The sequence below is a fragment of the Elephas maximus genome, chromosome 1, assembly GCF_024166365.1.
Source record: "Elephas maximus indicus isolate mEleMax1 chromosome 1, mEleMax1 primary haplotype, whole genome shotgun sequence".
NCBI classification, from domain to species: domain Eukaryota; kingdom Metazoa; phylum Chordata; class Mammalia; order Proboscidea; family Elephantidae; genus Elephas; species Elephas maximus.
The window spans coordinates 82,956,198-82,969,750 of NC_064819.1; the positions used below are offsets into that span (position 1 = coordinate 82,956,198).

At 39.4% G+C, this 13,553-nt stretch overlaps 1 long non-coding RNA gene across 1 annotated transcript in view; it reads left to right on the plus strand.

Moving 5' to 3' along the window:
* Positions 1-13,553, plus strand: part of LOC126077500 (uncharacterized) — a 137,251-nt gene that overhangs the window by 41,302 nt on the left and 82,396 nt on the right. The window lies entirely within an intron of this gene.

Below are 13,553 nucleotides of genomic sequence, written 5' to 3' on the forward strand. Positions count from 1 at the left end.
GTTATGCTATAGGTATAAAACAAGGTACACCTGTGTTTACAAGAACCTGGAAGAAATGAAAAAGGATCTTCCCCTAAAGCCTCTATGAAAATATAGCCCTGCTGTCACAGTGGTTAAGCACTCAGCAGCTAACCAGAAGATTGGTGGTTGGAACCCACCAGCCACTGTGGGGAGAAAGATGTGGCACTCTGCTGCCATAAATATTAAACCCCCCATTGGATCAAGGGGATTCTGACTCCCAGTAACCCTATAAGATAGAGTAGAACTGCCCCACAGGGTTTCCAAGGCTGGAAGTATTTAAGGAAGCAAACTGCTGCAACTTTCTCTAGCTGAGCTGCTGGCGGGTTCCAACAAGCACCCAACTTGTTAAACACCATCAGGGTTCCCCCTGTAAAGATTACAGCCTTGAAAGCCCTATGGGGCAGTTCTGCTCTGTCCTATAGGGTCATTATGAGTCAACTATGAGTCAGAATCCACTTGATGGCAATGAGTTTTTGACACCCTGAATTTGGACTACTGGTCTTCAGGGGCAGAAAGATATTAAAAGGTAATATAATAAACCCGAATGAGCCTCTAACACAAAGACATAAGGATCATATGTGCTATAGTGTGGATTTAAGTGGCACCAAAGCTTGGGAATAAAAGCCTGAGAATGTTATAAAAATATGGATCCCTAGGTCCACTTACCAGTTCCTGATTGGATTGAAATAAGGTGGAGCATAAATTTATATAGTTTAGAATTGTCACCAGGTAATTCATACCATCAGATAGGTTTGGGAACCACTGGCCTAGAAATCTGAATGGGGAATAAGGAACCTAGGGAAATGTCACCCCAGAAGAGGGACAGTAAACACAAAGAAAGTGGGAGGGGAAAAATGGGTAGAAGGGGCAGTGTGATGTGTCTACTGATAAAGAAAGGGAGGCTGCAGATGCTGGGAAGGAACATAGATGGCTGCTGCACAGATAAGAAAAAAGAAGAGAAGTCTGTGGAAGAGGTCTTGGACCTTGTATCTGTGTGGATGCAAAGGATTCCGGATCATTGAGGAGGTGGAATATTTCTGAGCTCTCCATCTCTCTTGTGCTTCCTTTAAGTTCACAAGTAATAAGAAGGCTCTCTCTAAGGAAAGTGGGCTGAGATCATTTATTCTGCAGAAAACTCCAGCTCCTTTCATCTGAAACTCTGGATATGAGAGTTCAGAGCTGGTCTTGTGGTCCCAGGATAAACAGCACACTTTGAAGGGCACACATGAGGTGTTTTTCCTTGTACTGCAGAAGCCCAGATCTTGGTGACTTCTGAGAGAACCGAAAGAAATTTCATTGCTGGTGGTAGGGAACAATGCTGAATGTAGAAGGGGGACCTGCCTGAAGATTTTGCCTTGACTTTATCAAATATTAGTGGTTTTGCTTACAAAGTAAATAACACAAAGAATGGCTAGAGAATAAAACCAAAAAAACCAAACCTGTTGCCCTTGAGTCGATTCCAACTCATAGCCACCATATAGGACAAAGTAGAACTGCCACACAGAGCTTCCAAGAAGCGCCTGATGGATTCGAACTGTTGGCCTTTTGGTTAGCAGCCAAAGCTCTTAACCACTAAGCCACCACGGTTTTCACCATGGAGTATTTGACAGTAATTGTCAGGAAAAGTTGAATCCCTGAGCTAGGATAACTCAATGGATGTACAACAGACTCTGAGTGAGGGTCCAGATTTCAAGAGCAGGTTCAGGCTTAATAACCACATCACCATCACACACACACGTATTTCTAACTTTTCCTTAGAAGACCTTTGAAACCGAGCATTCTCCAGAGACGCTTATTCCATCATTTACAGTGGGCTATTTTATTTGTCACATCTTTTTCTTGGCCGCCATCTCCCATTCCTAAAGCAAGTCTGTGAGCCAGGAAAACCAGGGACACTATAATGTCGATACCAACTCTTTATATAGTACATTTAGTGGTTTGTTGCCAGTGACCTAATGCAAATTATTGACCAAATCTAGTATAATGGCAATTAGTGGGTACATAAGTTTGCTCATTGTCTTCTTGAGACTTGGCCCATATTTGGCTTTTGAAACTCTTTAATGTTAACTGTTCATCTTTGTGGAGCCTTGGTGGTACAATGGTAAAGTGGTTTGTGGTGGAACCCGAGAGCCATCCTGAGGGAAAAAGATGGATAGTTGGCTTCCATAAAGATTTACAACCTTAGAAACCTTATGGGGCAGTTCTACTCTGCCCTGTAGGATCACTATGAGTGGGAATGCCGTGGACCCCAACAGGTTTACTCTTTATGGTATTGACTAAACCTCAATGGCAATGGGTTTGTTTTGAGTTTTTGGTTTGTTTATTGATCTGTGACAGGAGACACAACCCAAACTCCACCCTTCCCCTCCAGCAAGAACACTAGAGCCAACCACTGGATGTCCATTCAAGAAGCTTCCACTTCTTGCCCAACAATAAACGAGGGAACAAGTATGGACTAGAAACTTCTATCTTCTGATCTGGAATCAGAGGCCTATCCATCAGGCCATGTGACCAATACACTAAAGAAGTAGCCCAAACCTCAAAGTGAAAAAGTTGCTACGGAGCATTCAGTTTTCAAATTTTTAACTTTGTAATCGGAAGAAAATTTAACACCATTCAAAAAGGAAATCAAATATCACCTGAAAGCTCTGAATATAATTACTTAGAATTAGTTAACTGAGATTGTGAGATAAACGGAAGTGACATATTTCTTCGAGGGCTCACTGGTCTAATTCAGTGACAATAATGGTGCACTTGGGTCGAAAAATAAGAGCCAATAACTGAACTCTGCAATAAAGGAGCACAGATGCCAGCATGAGAGGGAGTGCCATAGGCTGGTATGATCAGATCTTTTCTGTCTCAAAGATAAGATGGTGCTGGCCCATAGAGTTTGCAAGCTCAAACAGGAGGTCTCCTTGTCAGAAATGCCAGCTTTTAACTTCAGGAAAATATTTTATTAGAATCCATTCATTATGTAGGTTTTTACAACTTGATCCTCTACCAACAAGTAGAAGAATCACCTGATGTGCAGGTGGGTCACGGTTGTGGGTCCCAAACCTCCCTGTGAGAGTGGTCCTGATGTCTGAGGTGCAGTTTGGAGATTTCCAAGCTACTTCAAGTTGGGAGAAGAGAGCCAAAAAAGTTTGGAGGGACGGTTGTGTCATTGAAATGCTAACCTCGTAGGTATTTTCCTTAGAATTTTTCTCTAACTTCCTTGTGGATTGACAGACAAATCAATCCAAGGTGATTTTGTGGGACCCACCACCAACTCTGCATTACATATTTGTAAAGGACGAGAGATGAGAAATCCACAAATTCCTAAAGTAAAGCAATTACATATCCTCTCTGTTTTCACATACTCTTGGCTTCTTGGAAGTGAGGAATTATTTGTGAGAAATAAACAATAGTTTTATCCCATCTCCCATGCCATCCTTCCTCCCTAGACAGCTTAGTTCTTCCTTCATCCCAAAACTTCCCTTTTGTTCCTGGATTACCTGTACAGTATTTTTCCAGGTTTAGGTCAAAGTCACAAACATTCTTAGATCATATTATGGATGGATATGCTAATGTGCAAACGTCATCAAGATAATTATCCTATTCCTTTGGATGTGAGCAGTAAACAGTGAATAAGGGATAAAAAAAGGAAGAGAAGGAGAAGGAAGAAGAGGGAGATTAGAAACAAAATGAAAAGAAGGAGGGGTCACTCACTCATGGTAGGCAAGTTGCAACATTGAGAAGAGCAAGCATAGACATGCAGAAGATTAAACTCCCTCCCCCAAGAAAGGGAAGTAAGGTTGTGTGATTATCAAGGTTGTGTGTCATCTTAGCTGGTCCATGATTCTCAGTGGTTTGGCAGCTTCCTTGTAGTTTGGCAGTTGTATGATGAAGTGATCACTTCCATGATGAGATTTGATATGTGATCACCTCCATGATGGGATCTGCCATGAGTAGACAATCAGATGAGAAGGATTTCCTTGGGGATGTGGCCTGCATCCAGTATAGGTGGACTCTTTGGCAAGGATCTTAAGCTTTAGCTTGCTCTGGATCCTGCAGCTGGCTTCTGTTCGTCTGACTTCTGGTTCTTCGGACTTGAGCTAGCAGCTTACCTGCCATCTTGCCTACTGGTCTTGGGATTTGTCAGTCTTCAAAGCCTGTGAGCAAGAGCCCTGCTGTCTGGCCTACCAATCTTGGCTGTGCCAGCCCATGGCTATGTGAATCAGAAGAAGTCTCTACCCTAACCCATAGCCTTTGGACATTCCAGCCTCTACAACCACAGGAGCCATTTCCTTGATGTAACTACCTCTCTCCATATATATTTTTATATGCTTGACTGGTCTTGCTTCTCTAGAGAAGGCAGCCTAAGCAAGTTGCTACACTTAATTTGAACTGGTAATATGATGACACACTGTGATTTATATATACATACCTACTTACATACATATATATATACTCTTTTACCACTAAAAAAATCTATGCAAAGAGATACACTCAAAAACCCTATAAATTAACATGAATTTTTAAAAAGTTCAAGTAATCCATAAAAAGACAGTAAAAAAAGAAATAAAGAGAGAGAACATACAAATAGAACCCAAAAAATAAAATGCCAAACCTAAGCTCTGGAATAATCAACAATTGCATTGAATGTAAATGTTCTAATTATACCAATTAAAGTACAGAAATTGGCAAGTGGATTGTAACATATGGCCATAGGCCGTCCCCAGGATTATGAAACAGATCTCTTCCTAACAGTGTCTTTAAGTTGAATTTGTAAATCAGTCAAAACAGGTGCATATGGTTCTTATTGAGCCTTCCTTTAAGTCAAAAAATGCTGGAAGTCTTTTCAGTGATTTAAAAGCTGCGCATGCAGCATGTAAAAGGGATTGTCCTGAAGAATTTGTTGGAGTAGGGTTGGCTGAATCATTTCCAAGTGCGGGTGAATTTTTGGTTTTGCCCATTTTCTAATGTTAATATATACCGTTCATTGTGGAACATTCCCTGGACTCAAACAGATATGGCTGTGGCAGCATGCATGTCTGTTTTTTTTATTTCTGACTATTCTATAATATTCCTTTGACTTGGATAGACATGGCTCTAGCAGCATATTTGTCCATTTCCTACTTCTGTGTCTTTGCATACATGCCAAATAAAACTTTATTTTTGCTTTACTAAATTTTGTGGTGTTTCTGTGCTAGGACAAAGCTCACCCATACTTTTGCAGTGGACTTCTATACTGCTTACATCTGGTTCTTGGAAGAGTGAAGAATCCGGAAAGCCAAGGTTGCCATACAACTGAAGTCCCTTACAAGAGTCCAAGAGAAAGAAAGCAGTGGCTTAGGAAACAAGAATGCATATGGGGGCACAAAGAAGAAAGTGTGTAGTGGCACAATTTCCTCCAAGGAGGAAGAGGAATGGCCTGTTAGCCACAAAGCAACCTCTTTCAGATCACAAGCCAGCCTAATGCCAAGAATAGTTGCAATTCTCTTACGTTATAGGTTTAACAACTTGGTCCTAGACCAGAAGATTGGCCTAATCACAATGTGGCACCTGGAGAGGCAGCAGGGTCCAGACTGCCAAGTCTTTCTGTGAGGACAGAGATAAAGATTACAGTCTCTGTTTTGGAACTTGCAGTCTTTTTAGCTTGGATTTTGAATTGAGGACCACTACTCTGTCTTAACTTATCTAGTGCTGCTATAAGAGAAATACCACAAGTGAACACCATTAATTAACAGAGGCTATAAGGATTTTTTTTTTTTTATAAGTTTGAGTTCAGGACAGTAGCTCTAGAGGATGGCTTCCTCTCTGTGTCAGCTCTGGGGGAAGTTCCTTTTCTCTTCAGCTTTTGTTCCCTGGTTCCTTGGAGATCTCCATATGGCATGGCATCTATCTTATGCCATCTCTGCTTGCTTAATTGCTCTGTTTATATCTTGTAAATGGTTGACTCCAGATATACCCAGCACTAATCCTGCCTCGTGAACATAACAAAGTCTACCCATTTCAAAATGTGATTGTAACCACAGGCATAGAGGTTAGGATTTACCACACTTGTTTGGTGGGACACAACTCAATATATAACAGACACCCAAATAGCTTGACTGGACTTCAGGTTTTTTTGACTAGAGAACATCACTTTGCTTCCATTGTGAATTCATCCAGAAAAAACAAGGGATGTTTTCTGTGAACTCCAAAGTCACCTAATCTATTGGGGGTCTTGAAAAGATGAGAAAATCTTCATGTAAGGCAAATAGAGCAACCACTTGGGAATGGACAGCAAACCCCAGGAGCCAGTCTTTCTCCTCAGCACATACCCGGCCCTTAGCATTTCCTTCTCAAATGTACACAGCAGTGCTTCTGAAGTTTTGGCATCTGTATCACTTGGAGGGCTTGAACCATGGATTCAGTGGATCTAGGGTTAGGCCTTGAATTTGTAATTCTGCTCACAGCACCCTAACTTCTCCCCACACCTTGCTCCCCTGGGCAATATTGACTGTGGGAAACATACTCGTGTTTGCTTAAAGGGTCTAGAGAGAACATGTGGATAACAGAAAAAAAAAAAAAAAGAGCAAATACATGGAATGACCACATTGCCTCTGTCCATAAAATACATCCTAAAGGATAAATATTTGACCTCAGAAACACAACCAACATGTGGCCAGTTAAAATTACAAGCCAGACACTCTCTCTTGAGTACCTCCTGTGTATTTTTGTGTTGGAGAAGAAAATCGAGAAGTAAAGGCATCCCAGCTTGATAAAGGGTCAGACTGGAGGGCTGGGAACAAACATCTCTTTCTGTCTTCCAAAGACCTTTGATTCAAGGAAATACAGTCTTAGAGGTAGTTTTGAAACCATTAAGCATTAGAAATCTTCAAAAGGTACAACCAGCGGACCAGAAATTCCTAAAAGTTTCTTGGTCATACAAAGCAGATGTGATCAGATTGACTGTGAAGGAAGAGAGGCTGCCTATCTTCTTTATAAAGGAAGCATACAGCATACCTGTGATCCCAAAAAATACAAAAACAAAAATTCGCTGCCATGGATTTGATTCCTCCCTATAAGGATCCTGTAGGACAGAGCAGAACTGCCCTGTAGTGTTTCCAAGGAGCGCTGGTGGACTCTAACTGCTATTATTTTGGTTGGCAGATGTAGCTCTTAACCTCTACGCCACCACCTATGACCTAGTCACCTTTTGTTTGTAGTAATCCCCCACTAATGATGGTGTCCCAAGTCGATTCTTAATTTGAATATCTCTGTTTTTTTTTTTTTAGTTTATATTACTGTTGCAATTTATTGCTAATATTTTAAAGAATTCTATCTTTATTTATTTTGCAGAGTTAGCATGACAATGATAACATAAGCAACATTAGGTGTAGGACATATTACTAACGATCAGATGTAGAAAAAAGGGTGATGGTAAGTGTGGTTCACTGTAACTTAAATTTGGCCTAAGTCGTAATACTTGGATCTGTATTCCATTTTGAGAGAAAAACCTTTCCCTGCTTATTCACATCTATCTACCTCCTTTTGATGTTAACAGAGGTTTCCAGTGGATGTTCTATTAAAGACTTAAAATAAGGAGGAAATACAAGAAAATTGATATTATGGATTATCAATTGGGAATGCGTTGATTCTGCCCATTTCTTGTACTTTTGTTTTAGGAAGGCTTCAAATTTCCATAGTCTTCGGTTTCCATTTTCAAATGTTTAACTTTGAAATTGGAAGAAAATTTAACACCATTCAAAAAGAAATCAACTTACAACTGAAACCATTGAAAACAATTACATAGAATTAATAAACCGTGCTATGATCAGAAGTGACGTATTTCTTCGATGGCGCTCTTCTCTAAGTCACAGATGATAATGATGCTTTTGGATGGAGAAATACAAGTCAAGAAGTAAACTCTTCAATAAAGATGTGCAGATGACAGCATGAGGAGAGGGAGTTCCAGAGGTTGGTATGTTCAGGCCTTTCCTGTCTCAAAGATAAGATGGCATTCCTCCAAGGAGAAAGGTCTGGAATCTCAAACAAGAGCTCCTCTTGTCAGAAGTGCCTATTTTTAACACCAGCAAAATATTTTATCAGAATTCATTCATAGCATAGATTTTAACAACTTGATCCTCTATCATCTGATACGGAGGTGGAACAAGGTAGTGGGTCCCAAACCTCCCTTGGTGAGTTTTCCAGTGGTCCGATGTGCAATTTGGTGACTTCCAAACTACTTCATGTGAGGAGAGGAGAACCAAAATACCTTGGAAGGGCACTTCTCTTATTGAAATGCTAACTCTTACTATTTTGCTTAAAAGTTAGCTCTTTTTCTATTGATTCACAAATGACTCCAAGCAATTTTGTGTGACCCACTCCCAACTATGCCTTATATATTCACAGGGTAGGAGAGAATAAATCCACAAATTCCTAAAGTACAGCAATTGCAAATTCTCTCAGTTTTCACATAGCCTTGGTTTCTTGGAAGCACAGAGTTTTCTTGAGAAATAAACAATACTCTTTTCCCAGAAGACATACTCTGTCTTTCCTCCTCATAGAGGTTAGTCTCCTTCACACCAAAACTTCCCCATTTGTTCCCAGATTCCCTGTACAGTATTTTCTCAAGTTTTAGATCAAGACTCATGAACTATCTTGGATCATACTCGAGATGGTATGTCCTAATGTACATTAATTCATCAGGATGATTCTCCTCTTCCTTTTGGTGTGGCAGCAAACAGTGAATAAAGACAGGAAGAAGGAAGAGAAGAAAGAAAAGGAAGAGGAAGAGGAGGAACAAAGTGAGGAGTGGCTCACATTGGTAGACAAATTGCATCATTAAGAAAGGTAAGCACAGAGATTTAGAAGATTAAACCCAGGCTCCTTTACATCCCCATCATTACAGTATATGTTCATAGGTCTTCAAATTCTCTCCAACTCTTTTCTCCTGTTTCCCAAGGCTGCAAGAAAAATGTACAAGACAATGCAGAGGGATATGAAGAAGAGTAGCATTCGTGTTGCTTCCAGAAAAATAAGTGTGGGTGGGGAATAAGAAGCAAAGGGACAAATCACCACATTTGGCAAGTAATGAAGTCCTTCACTTCTAGCTTTATGGTCAGAAACCCAGCAGTGCTTTCTGTATGGGTCGCCTCTCTGGTTGTTTAAATCTAAGGAGATACAAGGAAAGAGAGAAGGAAGGGAAATGATCCAACTGAAGACAGCACCTCTTTCAAACAAAGTATTCTTGGCAACAAAGAGAATTCAAGAAAACTATCTGAACACATGAAGTATGAAACCAATTAGCCACATATAACCAAAAACCAAACCTGTTGCTATCAAGTGGATTCTGACTCATAGAGAACCTGTAGGACAGAGAAGATCGGACCCTAGAGGGGAACCAAAGAGTTGCTAGGGGGTTGCAACTGCAGTATAGAAACCTAAAAGTTATGCTCAAGAAAACATACATAAGCTGGTCTGCGAGCTCAGTAGGTACAGCATCAGACTTTTATTCTCAGGGTCCAGGATTCAAGTCCCTTTTCAGGGGATTTTATTTACTCTTCATTATTTTTCTTACATAGAAGCCCTTCATTTTACCCTAAGTACTCCTCTTAGAAGCTCTGTTTCTTCACTCCTCTCTTTTCACTCTTTGCCCTACAGGAATCTGAAGAAAAGCAGAATTGAAAAAGAAATAGTAGCCATTCCTAACTCTGTGTTTAATTCTTTAATTCAGATCTGTAGATAAACATCAGCCTGAGACCAGAAGAACTAGATGGTGCCCGGCCACAACCGATGACTTTCCTGACAAGGAAAACAACAGAGAATCCCTGAAGGAGCAGGAGAGAAGTGGGATGCAGACCTCAAATTCTCCTAAAAAGACCAGACTTAATGGTCTGACGGAGACTAGAAGGATCCCGGGGGTCACGGTCCTTCTGTTATCCCAACACAAGAACCATTCCCAAAGTCAACTTTTCAGACAGGGATTGGACTGGAGTATAAGATAGAAAATGATCCTGGTGAGGAGTGAGCTTCTTGGATCAAGTAGACACATGAGACTATGTGGGCAGCTCCTGTCTGGAGGGAAGATGAGAAGGCAGAGGGCGACAGAAGCTGGCTGAATAGACACGGAAATGCAGGGTAGAGAGAAGAAGTGTGCTGTCTCATTAGGGGAGAGCGACTAGGAGTATATAGCAAGATGTATATATTTTTGTATGAGAGACTGACTTGATTTGTAAGCTTTCATTTAAAGCACAATAATTTTTTTTTTTTTTTTAATTTGTAGAAAGGTCAGAGCAAGCACATATGTTTCTTATTTAGCCTTCCTTTACTGCAAGAAAGGCTGGAAGCCTTTTCAATGATTTCAAAGCTGTCATGCAGCATGTAAAGGTGGTTGTGATGAACAATTTGGTGGAGTAGGGTTGGCTCAATTATTTCAAAGTTAGGGAAAATTTACCTACCATTAAATGGCAAAAGCAGTTGTCTTGAAGTCAGACTTTTGTAACGTAGGAACTGCCTGTATAAGGTGTCTACAAGGAACTCATTTCATATATGTAACTATATGGTCAGGTAGAAATCTAAGAGAATTTTTGAAAAGATATATCATGCAAACATTAATGAAAAGAAAACTCAATTGGCTATATTTACATCAAATAATGAAAGCTTCAGAAAAAAAGTGAATAAGGACAGAGACAGATACCACTTAATGATAAAAGGATCGATCCACCAAAAGGAACAGGAAGTCACCAACTTACAACAGGGTTCCGTTCTAACGATTCCTTCCCAAGTCGGTTCTGCTGTAAGTCGAATACCTCTTTTCTTCTTTTGAGTTTTCATTATTACTGCCTTTTATTATTAGTATCTTTATAAATCCAAGCTTCATTTGTCTTGGAAGGTTGGAAAAATTACATACAACCTTATAGATATGGTGACAGTAACAAATTACACACTATATTACGTATTACTAATGATAGGGGGTAAAAAACAGTTGTGTGTTTCTTTGTAACACTAACACGAGATAATTGGGACTACCTGAATAGCAGTGTTAAATGTGTATGCACCAAATAACAGAGGTGAGAACTATGTGGAAAAAAAAACTGATTGAATCAAAAGGAGATGTAGGCAAATCCACAATTATCATTGGAGACTTCGACACCTATCTCTAAATAATTGAAAAGCAACGAAACAGAAAATCAACGAACATATGCAAGGACTAAAAAACTCCATCAGCCAACAGACCTAATCAACATTTATATAAAACTTCACCAAACAAGAGCAGAATGCACATTCTTTCAACCCCCCAAGGAACATGTATCAAGATAGAGCATATACTCCTGGCCATCAAACAACCTCAACGAATTTAAAAGAATTGAATCATACAGAGTGGGTTCTCTGACCACAATGGAATCAAACTAAAAATCAGTCACAGAAACATAAAGCATATTTTCCAAGTTGCAAACTAAGCCACGCACTTTTATACAATCTATAAGTCAAAGAGGAAGTCTCAAGAATATAAAAATAAAAACACAACATGTCAAAATTTGTGGGACACACTGAAGCAGTACTAAGAATTTTATAGCACTAAATGCATAAAAAAGAAAAAAGCCTCATATCAATTATCTATGCTCTCACTTGAAGAATCTAAAAATTAAAAAAAAAGAGGGGTACAGAAGAGCAAAATAAACTCAAATCAAGCAGAACGAAGGAAATAGTAAAAATAAGAGCAGAAATAAATTAAATTCAAAGTAAACAAAATAAAGAAAATCAGTGAAACAATAAGTAGGTTGTCTGAAAAGATGAATAAAATTAACAGACCTCTAGGAAGACTGAAAACAAAAAAAACAACCAAAAAAAGGGGGGACAACACAAAGTGTCAGAATCAGGAATGAAAGAGGGGATATCATTATAGGCTACAGACAAGAAAAGAACAGTAAGGAAATAGTATAATCAATGCTACACAGATGATTTTGACAACATAATTGAAATGGACCAACTGATCAAGAAACTCAAACTGCCACTACTCACTCAATATGAATATGTATTTTGAATAGCACTATATTAAGGTTATATGATTTAGCAATTTTAAAACACCTCCACCAAAAAGAAGAATCACCAGGCCCAGAAAGATTAATTAGAATATTCCAACAAATATTGAAAGAGTTAACACAAACTATGCACAATCATTTCCAGAAAATAGAAGAAGAGGGAATACTTCCTAGTTCATTGTATGAAGCCATTATTACTCTCCCCAAACTCTCCTTTCAATTTTTCCTATGGCGTTCTTAAAGTGCCTGGAGAGAACAAGTGGATAACAGGAAAAGGAGATAACACATGAAATGACCACATTATCTCTGTTGATAAAATCCTTCCTAAAATAAATAAATAAATGACCCCAGGAACACGACCAACTTGAGGCCAATCAGACTTGGAAGCCAACCAGTCTCTCTCCTGACTATCCGATATGGATATTTTTGAGGGAGAAGAACCTTGAGACGTAATGACATCCCAGAAGGCAGTGGTGGGAGCAAACATCAAATTCTGTGTCTTCTAAAGATGCTTTGACTCAACAGAAATACATACAGAAATAGAGGCATTTTTCAATCCATAAGGCATGAGAAAGTTAGCAGCAGTGCACTAGAAATTCCTAGAACTTTACTGGTCATTCAAAGCAGATGTGATAAGATTGACTGTGAAGGAACAGAGTCTGCTGCTGTTCTCTAACGAGGAAGCACTCAGCATACCTGTGACCCATTCACCCTTTATTTGTAGTAGTTCGCCACTAAGGCCAGTGTCCCAAGTGTATTCTCAAGTTATTCGAATATCTTTTTTTTTTTTTAGTTTTCCTTATTGGTTTTTTTTTTTTTGCATTCTTTGTCAATATTTTTAAAAATTCGTTCTTTATTTATTTTGCATGCTTGGCATGAGAACGATAACATAACCAAGATTGTATGCAGAACATACTACTAACGACAAGATGGACAGCCAAAAAAAAAAATGAGGGTCGTAAGTGTGGTTCATTGTAACTCAAATATGGCCTAAGTCGGAAACTACCTGTATCTATTTTCCGTTTTGATAGAAAAATCTTTCCCTGCTTCTTCACATAGGTCCACCTCTTTCTGATGTTAACTGAGGTTTCCAGTAAAACTTTTATTTAAAGATTTAAAATAAGGAGGAAAATGGAGTAAGGAAATACAGGAAAACTGATATTATGGAATATCAATTGGGAATGTGTTAGTTCTAGTTATTTCTTCTCCTTTCGTATTAGGAAAGCTTCTAATTCCCTGACAGTCTTCGTTACCTTGCCCAGAGTCCACGCTGCTCGCTCATCTAAAAAGACTCAGGGCCTACAGCCGTCCATCTCTCATTTTTAGACGGAGCACCGGTAGAGAAATCGGTGGGCGTTAAGGGAGCTTCTCTGCTTTTGCTCCATCCTTTGTCCCAGAAAACACAGTGAACTAAAGAAAACTTTCAGCGGGATCCTTCCCCCATCCCTTTTTCTGCCTTTCTGTCTTTATGATGGTACAAATGGGAGCCAAGGTGAACCCCACCTGTTAATGTGCAGGCTT